The sequence below is a fragment of the Balaenoptera physalus genome (genome assembly GCF_965194825.1).
Source record: "Balaenoptera physalus genome assembly, chromosome: 2".
Classification (NCBI taxonomy): domain Eukaryota; kingdom Metazoa; phylum Chordata; class Mammalia; order Artiodactyla; family Balaenopteridae; genus Balaenoptera; species Balaenoptera physalus.
Genome location: NC_138883.1, coordinates 67,575,965 through 67,595,378, shown reverse-complemented (window position 1 = coordinate 67,595,378; position 19,414 = coordinate 67,575,965). Strand labels below are relative to the sequence as shown.

The following is a 19,414-nucleotide window of genomic DNA, read 5'->3' as shown; positions in this document are numbered from 1 at the left end:
GAAAGCCTGTGCACAGCAATGGAGATCCAATGCAGCCAAAAAATTAATTAATTAATGTAAAAAAAAGAAAAAAAAATTTTTTTAATTGCTTTAAGAATCCTGTCCTGCTTGAACCATATTTTCTTTGAAGAGTTTCATGTCACAGAATCATGCCCATCTTTTGTATGAACTTCTCCAAACCTGTATTCCTACATGCCTACATGCTCAGGTTCATATGGGATGATTCTGGCCTTCATCCTCTTTGGCTTTCCTTAATTGAGGTGAAACCATGCAGCTTTTTATTCTTCTAAATTAAAAAAAAAAAAGACACACATGGTATACAAAGGAGTAAAAAAATAAAAAGCAAGTCACTCCCTCTTCTCCCAGAGGCAAACATTATTATATGTTTTTTGTATTCTTTGGAAATACTCTATGCATTTTCATGCACATTTATATTTGCATACATATACATATGTGTACATATCACATTTTAAACCCCAACTGGATCAGACCATACACACTGCCCTACAAATCACTTTTTACTCAGCAATATACCTTGGAGATTGTTTCATATCAGCACAAATAACACTTCATTCTTGTTTACAGCTGTGTAATTTCCATTGTATGGATGAATCCTAATTTTTTCACCAGCCCCATATTGATGTTCATTTGGGATATTTCTATTCTTATGTTATTACATTCTGGAATAAATGTCTTTAACTTATTATATACATATTTTATGTAGTATATAAATAACCATACTGCATAAATAATTTTGTGTTCTTCCTTTTCCACATATCATACATTTTGGAAGTTTTAGAAAGTTATTTTTCAGTTTTTCTGTTATAGATACAGCAAAATGAATATCATCCTTAATAATTCAGATGTCATGAGAAATGTCATTTTGATTAATTGTGATTCTAACCTTTGAGGATACAGGATATATTAGAATTGTCCAAACAAAGCTTCTGGCAGATTACAGAACTCTGTAAAACCAATGAAATAAGAAAAAAATTGATATAAACATTTCTTCTCCTTAGCAAACTCTTCTATCAGAGACAAATAAGTTCCACACTTAGAGTTGTCAGACAAAGAAACTTAAGGTCACTATCTCTATTACAGCAAATGTGCAAATAATATTTCTTAGAGTCCTGGAAATTTAAAAGCTGATTCAAAGAGTACATGCATTCATTGAAAAGTACAGTCAAATTGTGCCCCAAACAGGTTGTACAAAGTACCTGACTTGCTCAAGTTTCTCATTACCCTGTTCATTACCAAAAAATTTTATCTTACAGTCAAAATTTGACCAACAGCATCAAGTTTTCTATTTGTATCCTTAACATTCTGAGAGGTAAGTCAAGAATTGTCCTCTGCGCTGCTTTTAGCCAAACAGGTCTTTGGGAAAAGTGCAGTTCCATCAGTATCCTTCTCACCAACATTCTCTAAGAATTGACTGTCAGATCCTGGATGGCCACCAGTGAACAAATGGAAGACCTGGGAATTTAAAATAAGGGTGGCCCTGACTGTGCAGTGTCATTAGTTCATTCTTCTAATGATGAATCAGCTTAACCATTTGGATCTGATTTGTTTACTGTCTCTAGGCTGTAATGTAGTTAATAAAAATGAAAAGTGAATTTCCAGATTTGTTACCAGCTTAGCTACTCTTTAATGCCTTAAGACACAGACAGGGAGCTTCTAGGGCAGAAAATCAAAGACTTCTTTGGCTCTTTCTGGACTCCAGATCTTAAATTCTGTAGCACTTCAGAGATGATTGCTGCTGCCGACAGAACTTATCACAAACCAGAGGAGCATTTCTCAGTGTAAAGAGTCTCACTTTTCCTCTTTAAGTGTACAGTGTCACTGCACTGAATCATCCTGCACACAGAACCCAGTGTGAAAGACTATACAATTCATTCATTAACTCAACAAAAAAGTATAAGTATCCACTCTCTCAGACTCTGTCCCAGGTTCTGAGATAGTGATACGAACAAAACAGACAAAAATTACTACCCTCCTGGAGCTCACAATCTCGTGAGGTGGAGTAAGTCAATAAACAGAATAAGTAAAATATAAAATATACTGGATGGTAAGAAGTGCTACAGAAAATATAAATTATACTTTAAAAATTAAAATGGAAAATCCAAACCAGATCGGTAGATTGTGTCAATGTCAATATCCTGGTTGTGATACTGTACTATAATTTAGCAAGATGTTACCTTTGGGGGAAACTGGATAAAAGGTATATGGGATCTCCTTGTTTTATTTCTTACCATTGCATGTGAGTCTACAATTGTCTCAGTAAAATTTTCCATTAAAATTTTTAAATGGAATGTACACTTTTAAAGAGCGAGTAGATAAGTGTTTACTGAACAGATAACAGAGAGTAAAGACCTAAAATTGGTGAAAGAGCAAGACATGGCAATATGGCGTAAGACTGCTCCAAACAGAAGGACCAAAGGAACCAGACAGAGCTGGCCTGCAGGATTCAAGAAACTGCAGTCGATGAGGGGAATGGCTAGAAAGAAGTGAATGGAAAGAGTGAAATGAAGGGACAGGTCACTTTATAGACGGTGGCTTTTACTCTGAATGAGAGGAAAAGCCACTGGATGGTTCTGGGCAGAGGAGCAGCACAACCTGGCTTGGTTTTATTAGTGTCATTCTGGCCTCTGTGTTAATATTAGATGGTAGAAACCAAAAGATGAATTACAGTATCAGAACATGCATGGCATTCTGCTAAATCACACAGATGTCAAGGTAAAATGCCTCTGTCCATGCATTCTGAATTCACTGACTCAGGGAGTTTTCTCAGATTCATAAGAAATATTTTCATAGACATTTCCCCAGCCCAAAAAACTACAAAATAATTCAAAGTATCTGACCTCTATGCATGAACTCCTCCCATGAAGCTTTGCTTAAAATTTTTATACCATCAATATTCAGACTATATAAAAAGAGAGTAGCTCCAAGAAGTTACAATGGGAAAATGTTCCTTTGAAAAACTAGTATGTTTCTTCTCTTTCCCAAAACACTTTTCATGAAAATTTTTTGTTTTTTGTGTTGTAATAGTACTCCCTGAATTTGACAATTGAAGAATCAGTAAGCATTTGATGGTATAGTGTAAAAAAAGTAATAAAGAGAAAACATAGTCTTTCCCTTTGAGGCTGATAAAAAACGTTTAAAAGAAAGTGGTAATTGATAATTTAGATAAAGATTCTGCAAGAGGTTGGTTTTCACCAGTAGTTGTTCTTCAAGATTGGTAGCATCTTGAAATTATTGAAAACAAAGAATGTAAAGGGTGGGTTATACAAGATTCTAGCAACTAGAAATTTCTATCAACTGGAACGTCTATAAACCCAAAGTACAGTGATAATTCATGTCCATGATGGTTCATATGAGGAACTGTAATCCTGAAACATCTTCTGAGTCACCTAACAAAAATTGTGTTCAATATAGTATTTTGAATGTTATTAACTTTGAAGACTTTAGGTTTTCAAATTGTGTGTGGGATGTTTGATGACAAGCCATTAACCAGAATATTTTATTACTGAGAACTACATATTATTTCTCATCTGTGTTGGTTTACTGTATAAAATTTCATAGGTAGAATTTCTAGACTCAAGATGTAAAATCTAGTCATTGACTATTTGTAATGAAAATTTCTTAAGACTGATCATTCTAGAGGCAATCATTGACTCTCTGTAAGGAACTTTAGAGATTATCTAATCTAATTCAACAACCCCCCATATCCCATATGAGAAAATTGATATCAAAAAAGGCTAATGCATGTAATTAGTGGTAGATGCCCAAACAGAGCAGTTTTGCCAAGCTGAGGAAAGAGATGGTAGAATTCAAAGCAACTAAATCTCCTAAAAGCTGCAGGGCAGGATCTCAGAGAAAAGGGGCCTGAATAGAGAAGGAACTCAGAAACTTAAATAGAATCCCTTGAGTTTGGGGCCAAATAATAAGCTGTGCATGCACAGGGTGAGACTTCATAAGGCTGGGCTGAGAGGAAACACCAAGAAAAGAACAACTACTGGGAAAAGAACAATTACTGAGAGCTGAACAAATGCTGGAGTTCACACAAGGCTGGGAGAGTCTCTAGATATGATCAGCCAGAGAGCTGAGCCCTCAAGATGGGATTAGTGCCCTTATAAGAAGAGGAAGAGACAGCATAGCTTCCTCTCTCTGCCATGCGAGGATACAGCAAGAAGGTGGTCATCTTCAAGCCAGAAAGAGGGCCCTCACCAAAAACTGAATATGCTGGCATCTTGATTTTGGACTCCTCAGTCTCTAGAACTGAAAATAAATTCTGTTGTTTAAGCCACCCAGTCTGTGGTAGTTTGTTATAGCAGCCCAAGCTGACTAAGATGCCTCTGCCCACTTTTTTCCATCTCCTCTGCAGCCTCAGCCTCCTTGACTTCATATTTAAATGTAGAGCTCCAATCATGATGGCTTTCCTCCTACCCCCTATATTCACCAGGCCCCTTCCATCTAACTCAGAGTCTTTGTACACATTGTTCTCTTTTTTAGGAAAGTTCCTTCCTCCTTCTCACTAGCCTAAATACATATACTTCTTTCACATCTTAGTTTAGTCATCACTTCTTCAGGGATCCCTTCTCCTACTTATCTGACTAGGTCAAATCCCCCTATTATATGCTTTCTTAATACTCTGTTATTCTCATGAGTACTAAACACTGTAGCAATTTATGTCTTAAACTTTTTTTATTTAGTGTTTTTCTTTTATACTAGCCTGTGAGCTCCTGGAGGACACATTGAAAGCCCTGAGTAAATATTTATAAAATGAATGAATGGATGAACACCCTCCAAAAATAATGATTTCATAAAATGTTTGCAACAAATTTTCCCAATGGTCAATAAGTATTTGTTGGAAGAATTAATGAATCTCCTTATTCCCCACTGTTTTACCTATAAAATAGGTGCCTACCCTGCTTACCACATAGGGGTTGTAAACATATAACAAATAATTGAAGTATTTGAGATTAAAATTTTAAATGGCATCTGTATTAGTTTGGGTAGGCTAAATAAACTGCTGAATCAAATAGATGCAAACACGTAGTGGCTTGAATACAACAGAAGTTTATTTCTTGTTTATATAACAGTTCAGAATAGGTGTTTGGGTCAGCAGGCAGCTTTTCTACATGCATTGATTCAGGAATCAAAGCTCCTTCCATCCTGTAGCTTCCCTATGGTCTTGTTATTATCTGCATTCAGCCAGTTGAAAAGAGAATGGAGGAAGAATTCCTACTTTCCAAAAAGCCCCATCCAGAAGTGGCACACATCACTTCTATTCATCAGGTAACTGACTATAATGCCATTACTATGGAAAAAGGAAAGAGTGAATTTTGCAGGCAGCCAACAGTCTCTGCCACTACCACCTAAATTCAAGGTCTCTAATTGTTTTAGATTTGCTTTGCTTTTTGAACAGGTGGCAAATACAAGTAGTAACAACACTCTGGGCTAAAATCAGGTCAGACTGGAGGGCAATAAAAACCCTCTCTTATCATTTCCTATTGGCAATGGTACCCCAAGCTTGTTCCACAATAATTTGGTTGTGGAAATTAAGTCTTTTCTCACTCTCTGTTCTCCAAAGTAAGAAAAGAAAAAGGAAACATTGAGGAAAACATACCTGGGGTACTATTTATTCACAAGTAATTCACATGATCTCTTCCAGTGACAGTTTAAATGTTATTAGGACTAAAAGCTGATTTACTCTTCCAACATAATCAGTTCTTAATTATTTATATGCTGGATATCATCCGTTTGCCCCTCCAGGTCCATCCTGCACCCTTTTCTGTGCCTCACAAAGCTGACTGTATGGACTAAATCAAGTGCCTCTTACCCTCTGGCACCCCTTTGGGTTTAGCCAAAGAAAGTCGTCAACAGGGGATCAAAGAAAGAAGGGTCGGGCTTCCCTGGTGGCGCAGTGGTTGGGAGTCCGCCTGCCAATGCAGGGGACACAGGTTTGAGCCCTGGTCCGGGAAGATCCCACATGCCGCGGAGCAACAAAGCCCGTGCGCCACAACCACTGAGCCTGCACTCTAGAGCCCGCAAGCCACAACTACTGAGCCCGTGTGCCACAGCTACTGAGGCCTGCACGCCTGGAGCCCGTGCTCTGCAACAAGAGAAGCCACCACGGTGAGAGGCCCACACACCGCAACAAGGAGTGGCCCCTGCTCGCTGCAACTAGAGAGAACCCACGCGCAGCAACAAAGACCCAACGCAGCCAAAAATAAATAAATAAATAATAAAAATTAAAAAAAAAAAGAAAGAAGGGTCACCATGGACTGGCTACATCCGTAGTTCATCCAAAGGCCACAGCTCCTATCAGGAGGTCCTCCCCATGCAGCTCTCCCTCTACAAGTGCTGCTAATCGCTTCCTGACCCTTTAGAACCAGAGGTGGTGTCTCCTTGTTGGTCAGTCCCAAGGTATTCCAATATTTCCTGTGATTTCTCTAGATTCTACCCACACTTTGTAAATCATTTCTTCATTAAAATCTCCTCAAGTTCCTCATCTGTTTTCTGCTGGGACCATGATTTCTCAAAGTGGTTCCACAGAATCCTAACTCTAATGTTAAAATATACATTAGGTAAAATAAATTTTTAATGCACCTATCAAAAAAACTTTGTAAACAGTAAATGAAACAAAAAATAGGCTATTTATATATTATATGCTGCATTTCTCAGACTTTTGAATATTTATTTTATTTATTTATTTAATTTATTTTTTTGGCTGCATCAGGTTTTGGTTGTGGCACGCGGGATCTTTGTTGAGGCATGTGGGATCTTTCATTGCGGTGCACAGTCTTCTCTCTAGCTGTGGCATGCGGGCTCCAGGGCATGTGGGCTCTGTAGCTGTGGTGTGCGGGCTCCAGAGCGCTTGGGCTCTGTAGTTTGCTGGCATGTGGGCTCTCTTGTTGAGGCGCGCAAGCTCAGTAGTTGTGGCGTGCAGGTTTAGCTGCCCCGCAGCATGTGGGATCTTAGTTCCCTGACCAGGGATCGAACCCACGTCCCCTGCATTTGAAGGTGGATTCTTTACCACTGGACCACCAGGGAAGTCCCCGGGAAGTCCCCTCTCAGACCTTTTTGATCGTGGAACTTCTCACTTATTTTGAGAGCATCTGAGGAAACTGGTATTCTAAAGAATACATCTAGACAATTCTGATTTATACCAATAGAAATGAGAGAAGAAACACACATATAACTCTATACAATTACTAAGAATGCTCAAATTGTTTACATTTTTGCTTTAAAATATGGTCAGTCACTCGCTGATGATGGCATGGCGCACACACACACACACACACACACCCTGTGCACCTGGCCTGAGTCCACTGCTAAGACCCCAGGACCCACCTGTCTGACTTCAGAGTCATAATGCAGGTCACAGGAGATAACCCACCAAGGAAGTTTGTCCTCAGAAATATGGAGTCTTGAACCACTATGACTTACGAGAGCCCCATTGGATTAGGGAAAAACAAACTGTAGACAAATTTTATCACAGAGAAAGAGCATGCAAGCTACAGAATTGTTGGAATCATTTCATTTCATGAACTGTACATGTGATACCTTTATACAGAAATTACTAATTTTCAAATTGAGGATTTCAGAAACACTGACCTCGGAAAAACCCTGCAAGATAAGCTTTCTCACCTTCAGGACTACACTTGAGTCATCCCAGATCATCAGTAATCTAATTTTTAAAACATATAAAACTCCAAGCAGATAGCGTTGCCCTTTGCCTTCTTTGTTCTCCCTGATTACATCCTTGATAGCACCTACTACCCTACATTATAATTGTTAGTTTAATCCTTTGTCTCTTGAAGCAGTGTAGGCTCTTTGAGGGAAGAAAATGAGCCTTGTTGTTGTTAAAGCCTTCACTTTTGACACAGTTTGTGCTTAATAAACATTTTTGAGCAGATGGAAAAATATTGGCTGAATGAATAAATGTTTCCTTGGTAACCTATTTCACTATCAACCCTGTCATAAAGTTTTGCTTAATACCAACTTAAATGCCGTCTTGTGATTAGAAGAATTTCTAAAAGATACTAGAGGCTACCCACTCTGGACAGAAGTGCAATAAAAAAAAATAATAAGATTTTCTTGGCTTTTGTTCATTGTATTTCTTTTTAATCTTCAGAGAAGAAAACTACACAACCATTCTTGCCAATGTATTTCAATTTCAAAAACTATTAGAGTTAGAAAAATTCCTCCTCCTAGATACAGGACTGGGCAAGCCAAGTAAACGAGTGAAGCATGGTATTTTGGTGTAAGGCCTAAAACTAAGGCCCAGCATTATGTGCCGCCTTGATATCAGGTGAAATCAAGAGGGCCTCAAATGGCCTAACCAAAAGATCTCCTCCCCACTCTGCCCCATGGATAAGGTCTCCTAGCCAAGCAACCCTCCTTATCAAGGTCACCTGGCAAAGGTCCTGCTCATCCCTGAGCAGCAAGTTTCAGCTTCCCGCCAGCCTGTACAATTATTCAAACTAGTCAACCACACCTTCCCACAGGAACCAGGGGTCGCCTCACCCTTTTGACGTTTAAAAGCCTGCTTGTTCACTCTGTTCCTGAATGCATCCCTCATGTTACCTTGCATGGAGTGTGGGCTGACAGTATATGTGATTAATAAACTGCTGTAATCTCATCTGTCCAGTGTTCAGCCATCCCCATAACCCTAGGGCGAGAATCCCTTCCTCACCAGTGGCGTGAATAGGAGGCCATTAAAACAGATTATGGACCTGGTATGGGAAAAACAGCTGCCAGAGGAAGAAGTGTAACAATACCCTTAGTGCCTTAGAGCTAGGGAGTGGGGGAATGTGAAGGACAGTATGGGATATGGCCCAACTTAAATAGGCAGCTGCTAGTCAGCACTAGTCTACTGTTGACAGGCAGGAATGAGGACCCAGAATTGCCAGATCTTCCAGTTTTCAAGAGACACTGGAAATCTAGATTTTCATGTCCACATCTCCCACTTTTTAAAGGTCTTTCTTTCTTTCACTCAAACAAAACCTACCTAGAGGGGTTTTGTGATTTTGTGGGGTGCCAGTTTGTAACTTCTGCCCTAGAATTTAACTCCAGCCCCTAGCACACTACTCTGATCCCAACACTTACATAACATTCTGCCATTATGCCTTTTAGTATCCTGTGCTTTTCCTACTAACACATCCTACTAACATTGCTGATTCAAGTTAGGTTTACCACACCCTTAAAATTCAAAATTTTAGCCATATTTGTCTATAAGTCCCCGTTATATATTAGAGTATTCTGTTTTTCCTCCCAGCAATAATTAACTGCACTGAATTTTATTCTGGATGTATTTCACACTCCTTCAATACTAGGTCCATGTTGGATTCTAATAATTTCTTCCAGGTACTTCCCAACTGACTCAGCTTATGCTGTTCTCTCCATTATATCATTCCAAACATTAATAAAAGGATCCAAGATCAAAACTGTAAAATAAGACCCCTAAAACATTTGCTGTTATGTTCCTCCCAGATTGACATAACACAAATAATAACTTTCTTAATTACTTCCAGGAAATGTAATAGAGCATTTTTTCCCCAGGATATCACTTTTCAAAGACTGGTAAATAGTAGTTTAGAAGAATAAATAGAGTTACTGTGAGGAAAATGAACAGTACTCTTTACCGTGCCCAACATTTTAATGTGTTTGATGAATTTAAACACATATTTTAAAGAAACACTTTTGAAGCACAGTCATCCATTTATTCATTCAACAAATTTTTATTGTGCACCTACTATGTGCCAGTCACTATTTGAGACACTAGGAACATATTAGTGAACAAAACAGAATAAAATTTCTCCTCCCATTGAGTTCACATTTCATAATATTAGGTAGAATATGAACTTAACTATACCTGTAAATTATAGTTAGGTAAAAATATGTAAGCCAATGGACAGAATCAGAAGAGAATATGCAAAAATTAAAATAATAGGTGGATACATTAGAGAAGGTACAGACTATTTCTTTCTCTGTTCAACATAAAATCCATGAATTCATAATAAAACAAAATAAAAATTAAAAATAAACAACTCATTGGTCACTTACGAAGGTTGCTAGTATACCAACTCATTCTGAAAATTGATAAATAAGTAGAATGATCATTGTCTTAGTCTGTTCTGGCTGCTATAACAAAGTACCACAGACTGGGTAGCTTGTAAACAAGAGAAATTTATTTCTTATAATACTGGAGGCTGGAAAACCAACAAGGAGTATAAATAAAACCAAATGAGACACATGCCTTCAACATCACTATGAAACAGAGAATACCATTAACTGCAAATCACCTGAAAGTAGAGAAATACAACAAATTCCACCATAGCTCCCACCACCAATGCAAGCCTATGGATGTAGAGAGCAGTGACACAGGATCCTTAAGACACTCCATAAAAAAGAGAAGACAGCGGAGAACTTAAGCAAAACACAAACAAAATTAGTCCCAGAAAGAGGAAGTCCAACGTAAGTGTCAAAATACTAAACACAGGTCTAAGACTTGGTTGTACAAAGCACCTGATAGAAGAAAGGGGCTTGAAAATGAATAGAACCAGAAGAGACAGAAGAGGAAATAATACTTCTGGGAGAAAAAGAGATAAATAAAGAAGAGGTGGGGACTGTTGGAAGGTGACAGTAAAGGGAAATAGAAAGTAAAATGTAAAAATTAAGGATTCTTCAGAAATAAAAGAAAAATAAAACATGCCAACCTCCCTTCCACCCACTACCAACACCAATACCATCATCTACTAGGGAAAAAAATGCATTTCACTAAAACAAGAGAAGAGGATGCTCATGAACCAGAAATTGTCTAGGAAATGTCTTGGAATATAAAACAAAATCAAACAAATTCCATACAAAGCTATTGTAAGGAAAAAATAATAGAACATATAAATCAAAACATTTCAACTGGTGAAGATTTTCCTTAAAATGCCAACCACAAAATGTAATGGACTCATTTTTACATTTTAAAATGTAAAACAAACATCTGGAAATATTAAAAAGTCTAGAAGCAGAAATCTAAAACTAAATAATAGAAATAGACCCAGGATGACATATGCAAAAGAAGAAACGCAATGAGAGTAGATAGGACTGGAAAAAAAAAAAAAGACAAAATTATCTCAGAAATAAAGAATAAAGTACAAGATGTCCAAGGGAGAACACTGATAATGGAAATGTAATTTGAATGGAAATCTAATAAGAAACCATAAACATGAAAATAAGATGAAGAGGGACTTCCCTCGTGGTGCAGTGGTTAAGAATCCGCTTGCCAATGCAGGGGACACGGGTTCGAGCCCTGGTCTGGGAAGATCCCACATGCCGTGGAGCAACTAAGCCCATGTGCCACAACTACTGAGCCTATGCTCTGGAGCCCATAAGCCACAACTACTGAGCCCTTGTGCCACAACTACTGAAGCCTGCACGCCTAGAGCCCATGCTCCGCAACAAGAGAAGCCACTGCAAGGAGAAGCCTGTGCACTGCAACGAAGAGTAGCCCCTGCTTGCCACAACTAGAGAAAGCCTGCATGCAGCAATGAAGACCCAATGCAGCCAAAAATAAATAAATGTTTTAAAAAAAGAAGATGAAGAAAGAAACAGCATCAGAGAAAGTGGAAAGTGGTTGAAATGGAAGGCATGCAAAGAAAGTCTAACACATGTATAATCAGAATTATACATAATTTGTGTCAGTTCCCTGACAGAGAAAAACAGTGAAGTATAACTAATATTTAATACTATAATTCAATAAAATTCTTACTTTCTGGAAGTAAGAGAAAACTTAAGCATATTGACAGGGCCCTTCATTTACCTGAGCATATTGGCCTAGGATAAACTCTAAGATATATTCTAATAAAACTATTAAATTTTAAAGGCTAAGAATACTCCTCAAAGTTTCCAGGCCAAAAAAAGATCAAATTACTTATAGGAGTAAGAAACTTACACTGGCATTAGGCTTCACAAGAGCAACATACAAAGCAAGGGGCCAGTATTTTCAAGAAATTCAAGGAAAGAAATTATAAACCAAGAGTTTTATAGCATGATGTCCTTCAAGCATCAAATCTATTAAAAAACAGTTATGAATGTGCAAGAACTCAAGAAATACAATACTCAAAAGTCCTTTCTAAAGAGCCTACTAAAGCAGAAGTTGGGAGGTACAGACCATGGGCCAAATCAGGCCTGTGACCTATTTTTGTGTGACCTATGAACTAAGAATGTTTTATATTTTAAAGGGTTGTAGGAGATGGAGAAGGACGAGAAGGAAGAGGAGGAGGAAAAGGAAGAGGAGGAGGGGAAGGGAGAGGAAGAAGGCAAATAGCAGCAGTAAAGAGTGTACATGCTATAAAAATACTGAATCACTGCGTTGTACACCTGAAACTAATATAATATTGTAAATCAACTATATTTCAATGTTTTAAAAGAGTGTATGTGGACCAAAGCCTAAAATATGTACTTTCTGGTCCTTTACAGAAAAAGTTTGTTTGACCCCTGACCTAGAGGGTAAGCTTTATCCAAGCAAAAGAGTAGTGGAGAAACAGCAGTAAACAGACATGGTGAGCATTTCTTGTATCTAATGGTAGAACTAAGAATAAAACAAAGGTAGGGACAGGGTCGTAAGAACAGTATGTGAACATTATATGTTCTGACAAAGTAGAAAGAATGCAACTTCCAAAAAAGGGAAGTAGACAAGAGAAATGGGAATAGTAAAATAAGATCACTGAGTATTATAGAGGGACTAGGTAGGAGTCAAGGGACATCATTTAAAAGTGACAGACCAGCTAGTAAAAAGTAAGAAAAGGAGGATTAAGGGCACTCTTAAAGGGATAAATACAAAGATAACCACAAGAATAACAATACAAATCTTCCTAAATACCAAAAGAAAAATATATAAAAGCAAAGAAGACACACTACATAGTGAAACACAATGAATATAATTGTATCCAGTAATTATAACACAAAATAATATGACAAAGTTGAGACAAAACATACATATCATAAGATACAGATATCAATTATGATATATCAGATATACATTTCAATATTAATAAATCATATCAATAAATTTTAATGGGCTTAGTTTGCCCATTAAAAGAAAAAGAATTTTGAATTGGCTCATAAATCAAAACTCACCTCTGTGCTATATACAAGAGACACTACTAAAACACGATCATTCAAAAAGGCTAAAACAAAGGAATAGGCAAAAATATATTAGGCAAATGGAAACCATAAGAAAGCGGGCATTGCCACCTTGATATCAAAGTAAAATTCAGGCTAATAGGCATTAAGTAAGACAAATGATGACACTTTATGATGTGAAAAGCCACAGTTCACAAAGAGATATAATAGTTACAAATACCCTTACCACCCCACTTACATCTAACATCCCCCAGGTCTCATGAGCACAGAATTCCAGGGGACTCCGTGTGTGGGAGTTTGGTGAGACTCAGAACGAGGACAAGGTAAGCATGTTTTGTCCACAATTAAGTGGGGGCACTGATAGCCCTAAAAGGCCATGCTTTCTGTTTGAACCAGAACTTACTTCAAACACAGAAAGAAGGAAATGGCATTCAAAGAAACAAGAAGGACCTAGCAAATCTATCATATCCTTTTTTATTTGTGTTACTTCCTTGTGTTAGCCAACCACTTAAACTGAAAGTGGCGACAGAGAAGGAAAGGGAAAATAGAGCAATCCATGTTTTTGTTTTTGCTTTCAGTCTTACTCATCAGTAAGCCAAAAGTAAAGAGTGTTGGTAGGGACCTCCCTGGTGGCGCAGTGGTTAAGAATCCGCCTGCCAATGCAGGGCACACCCGTTCGAGCCCTGGTCCAGGACTATCCCACATGCCTTGGAACAACTAAGCCCGTGCCCCCCAACTACTGAAGCCCGCGTGCCTAGAGCCCATGCTCCACAACAAGAGAAGCCACCGCAATGAGAAGCCCGCACACCGCAACAAAGAGTAGCCCCTGCTCACCGCAACTAGAGAAAGCCCGCCTGCAGCAACGAAGACCGAACGCGGCCAAAAATAAATAAAAATTTAAAAGAAAAAAAGAATGTTGGTAAAATGTGAGCATATTGAGAAGCAAAATAAAAATAGTTGTGTTCATTGCGTGCAATGTTTCCCATGTTCTGTAAGAATGAAACATATATCCATATGAGCTATAAAGTACGAATTGTGTAATGTCAGGTGATTCCACATATGTGTTATATGCTCTTATATTTGTATTTTAAACTGACATTGCACTATATAAAGATGAACAGGAAATTTTATGCTAATAAAATTAAATTAAAAATTTTTCTTTAGAATGGTATTAAATAGTAAATAAAAATTAACAAGAGGGGCTTCCCTGGTGGCGCAGTGGTTAAGAGTCTGCCTGCCAGTGCAGGGGACGCGGGTTCGGGCCCTGGTCTGGGGGGATCCCGCATGCCGCGGAGCGGCTACGCCCGTGAGCCACAATTGCTGAGCCTGCGCGTCTGGAGCCTGTGCTCCGCAACAAGAGAGGCCGCTACGGTGAGGGGCCCGCGCACCATGATGAAGAGTGGCCCCCACTTGCCGCGGCTGGAGAGAGCCCTCGCACAGGGGCGAAGACCCAACACAGCCATAAATGAATGAATAAATAAATAAATGAATAAATAAAAATTAAAAAAAAAAAGTATTTGTTAAATTAACAAGAAAGGAAGAGCTTTAGTAACTATATAGTGGCGAAACCACAGAATGCCCTAACCAGGTGATCAAAATTAACATCACCAATTAGAGGCAGGCAAATGTGATACCATGAGGAGGATGCTGCATTACTTATGTAGTATTCCAACTGGAAATAAGTAAACTGAGTCTAATCATGAGGAAAAAACAGACAAACCTAAGTGAAGAACATTTGTTAAAATAATTTGCCTGTTTTCTTCAAAACTGTCAATGTCATGAAAGACAAAGAAAGGCTGAGGAACTGTGCCATGAAGGAGATTAAAAAGACATGACAAAAAAAAAAAAAAGACATGACAACTAAATGCATTATGTCATCCTAGACTGGATTCTGTACCTAAGGGGGTGGGGTGAGGTGGGGTGGGGTGGAAATTTGCTATATAAAGGACACTATGGAACAATTGATAAAATTGGGATACAGACTGATAAAAAATATTGTATCAATGCTAAATTTCCTGAATTTGGTAACTGTACTGTAGCTATACAGTAGCTACACACTGGTATGTTAAGATTGGCATACATATTTATTTCATCTGCTATATATATATATAGAGAGAGAGAGAGAGAGAGAGATTAAGAGAGAGAATGAGACTGCAAATGTGGCAAAAGGTAAAAAATTGGTAAATCTGGATAAAGGTCTCAGGTACTTCTCTGTACTATTCTTGAAACTTTGAACTATTTCAAAATAAAAGCTTGAAAGTATATATCAGATCATACCTGCTCCCCTCTCATACCCTTCTAATGGTTTTCTACCACATTTTAAGGTGAATGCAGAACGCTTACCCTGATCCTTGTGATCTAATTGCCCTGCCTCTATTTTCCACCATCTCCTCCAGGTCACTGGGATTCAGTTCCACTAGCCTTCCTGCTATTCTTCACCTACACAAGTTCCAACTTAGGGTCTTCGTAGCAGCTGCTCCTTCCCTATAACGCCTTGCCCTGATCTTCACAAGGCTGACTCCTTTGTCTTATTCAAGCATCAGTTCACCCATGTCCTTTTCTAAACAAATATAAAGTGCCTGACCCCCACCCCAACCACTTTCCATCGCTTCCCTCTATTTTATTTTTATTATGATATTTATCACTACCCCGTGTCTCATGTTTTTGTTTGATCATTGTCTGTTCTGCTAACATGTAAACTCTATGAGACCTTATTTGTCTATTCTTCACTGTATTTCCAGCTCCCGGAACAGTGGAACACAGCGGACACATTATAAAGTGTTTGCTGAATGAACAGATGTTGCAATAAACATCCTTGTATATATGTATTTGTGTATGCTCTAGTGTAAATTTTGAGAGGTGAGATTCTTGGATCAAGGCACGTGTGTGAATTTTAAATTGCCAACGTCCCTCCAAAATTACCGCACCAATTTATCTTACCCCAACAACCCCTGAGATGGTCTAATATTATTCACATTTTTTTTAACAGATTATTTTTTATATTCACATTTTTATATTTTCAATATGGTTACAAGGGTATTCAGCTAATAATAATTCACTATGTTATATATTTGTTTCATGCAATTTTCTGTATCTGTATTATATATTACAATAAAAAAAGCTTTAAAATATTTCAATATTATAGTAATAGAGAATTTGCTTGTAGAAATTCAGCAAATAAAACCCAGAGTGATTATTGGATACAAAAGGTATCCAGTGTTATTCTTACATAAGTGAATTATTTTTGCAATTTTTTTGATCATGCCAAGGAAAGGGTTGGATGGTTGAGGACCAGAAAATACGTGAGGTATCCTAAAATTGCTTATATTTAATCCTAAACCAGCAAGATCTTAATGTACACTTTCTAACAAAAGCTTTAAAGGAAACTCTTTCAAAAATTTTTGTTTTAGTGTATCTTTCTTATGGATCTTAGGACTTTGTAATAACTCTTTCTGAAATAAAAAAAGTAAGAGTATATTTATTGGCAAATTAAAAATGCTTAATTTCTAAGGACTAAAGCACTATAACTTTGTTACAATGCCTTCAATAATATTAACAACTCAACAATATTACAACATAATTTTAAGAACCCTAAATATCAGTGAGGCTAAAACTCAGAAGATACACTGACTTCAAGTGAAGGACAAAATGAGAATCTCAATACTTTGGGGTCTAATTACTCTTCAACGAGACAAAGAACATCTGTTTTCTTCCACAAGGGTAGTGAAGCTTGCCCTTCTTTTTGTTTTGTTTGTTTTAGGTTCTGTATTTGATTAATTTCATGGCCACAAATGACATATTTGCAAAAAAATTACAGTGGATATTTGAAATCAGCAAGTTCTCTTTAATTTTTTGCAGTTCTTATAAAATCTTCAAAAAGAAAGCAATAACCTGCTGCATAAAAAAATAAATAAAATAAAATAAATTTTTTAAATGTTTATTTTAAAAAAAGAAAGCAATAATTAGACTGGCACCCCTATGAATGCTCAGTGAAATGAAAACTAAAACTTTTGCTAGAGGGAGACCCATGAGGAAAACAAATTCAACTCAACCAAGACTTAGGCTGCAGGATTCAGTTCTAAAAGTCAGTCAGATCTGAGCCACAGAACCCACTGGTTCCATTCCGGAAGCACAAATCAGGAATTCAAGGATCATTTATCAGCACCATTTCTCAGTTTGCTGGCAGTACCAGAATTCTAATAAATTAGTTCAAAAGTTCTTTGAACAAGTTCTTCAGTTAATATATCTGAATGGTTCCCTCCCACAGCTGCTAACAATTGCTGATCATGCAAAACAACCCAAGTCCATTGAAAAAATATTTTTCCTTTATATATTTATATGTACCCAAACACATAAACATGTCATGTATAATGATTTAGGAAAGTTGTGCTTCTGTTGTTATAAACTATCAATTTTATTTATTGAGGGTTTACTACGTACCATGTTCTATATTGAGGTCTTTACATACTTCCTACTTAATCCACAGAAACTCTGCTAAGTAAGAATTATTTTCCCCCATTTTACAGTCAAGATATTGATGCTAAGAGAAAAATATGACTTGCTCAAGGTCACATGGATAATAATCAGTGGCTCTAGATTCCTTACCCACTACTCCAGGTTAGCTGTTCCCCCCTCATTGAAGTAAACCTGAACAAATATAAAGAAGCTGTCAGGTCAGCAGAAAATGGCAGGGAAGTACTGCATACTTTCCCTTACAGCCATACTCTCACGGCCTAAAAAGGCCACATTCAGGTTTGTAATGGGGAGAGGTACTTCCACCATGATACTCTCTCCCATAAACCACCCATGCTCAACCTTGACCAGTGTGAACTAGGGCTGTGAGTCTCACAGAAAAGAGCAGATATCAAAAACCAATGAAGATACCTGTCTATTTTGGAAAAGTGCTCCAAGAAATTCTGATACCCTGGGGCCCTGACCTAAAGTTGAGAATTGTTGCACAAGGAATGTTAGAAGAGTTTAGAGAATTTCTTCCACCTATTTTCCGCATTTATCTCCTAAATAGGCAGTTGAGTATTGGCTCATGTGCTGCAAACGCTTGGGTCCAAACTCTATTTTATCTGGCTGAAATTCCCAAAACTGCTATGCTTAGCATTATTTCTTAGTTTCAGAGCCAATTCAGTTTTGTTCTTTTTACTTCTTTTTGACCATTTGTTCCATAAGAAGCTTATTTTTAATGCCATCACTTTTCCATTGAAATATATATGCACATATATACATATACATCTATACATAATTCTTGACATATTCAAAAGAATATAAATAATGTATATGTAAACTTTAAGCAAAATAAGATAAAGGTCACCCTGTATGACTGACAATCTAAAAACACAGAACATTGTCAAAAACTTGTACCTACTTATGTGCCCTCCCCTTATGGTGGAGTGTGCCCTCTCCTTATAAGCAGAGGTTCACAGAATATACCTGGCAGTGTTTTCTGATTTCCATGCTAGTGAGTTCTGTTCCTTGTTTTTACTTCCTTTAGCCATTTCATTCAGCTTTGGGTCCTTTGGGTATTCATTATTGACTGATGGATTCAGTCTGTAAATATGTTAGTAAGTAAGATTGACCTGTAACTTCCTCTGTCATATTGAAATTTGGCTGAATTTGGTATCAAGGGAATAGGGGCCTCATAGAATAAGTTTTCTATTCTCTGAAATAAGTTGTGCAAGGTTACTCCTTGAAAATTTGGTAGAACTCACCTATAAAACAATCTGGGCCTGGAGTTTTCTTCATGGGAAAATATTAACTGCTAGTTGAATTTTTTAAGAGTTTTAGAACTATTTGGGCTTTCTAATCTTTTTGAAACAGTTTGTTTCTAGGATCCGTGGAAGAGGTTAATTCTGGGAAACTTAAAGCCTACATCTCTTTAAATATTACCTAACCACTCTCAGTCTAACTGGGACTCCAATTAGATATATATTAGATTTCCTCATACATCTACTTATTTTCATATTTTCCAGTTCCTTTTCTCCCTCTGTTGTGGTGATTATGGCTGTACCAAATCTGCTGTTAAATCCACTTATTGAGTTTTAAAATTTTAAACAATTGTATTTTCCATTTCCAGAAATTCCCTTTTATTTTCAAGTCTACATATTCATTCCTGACAGTCTTTTGTTACTTACTTATTTTTTCAACTGCTTCCATTATTTCTTTAAACATTTTTAACACAGTTGCCCTATATTCTATAACTGACAATTCTGACAACTTAAGTCTTTTTTGGGGGGGGGGTCTAAATCTGTTCATTTTTTCT

General features: G+C 37.4%; 1 protein-coding gene across 1 annotated transcript in view; it reads right to left on the bottom strand.

Annotated features, from left to right (window-relative positions):
• Positions 1–19,414, bottom strand: part of LOC309654698 (uncharacterized protein) — a gene marked incomplete at its 5' end in the record, with an annotated part of 105,743 nt that overhangs the window by 50,460 nt on the left and 35,869 nt on the right. The window lies entirely within an intron of this gene.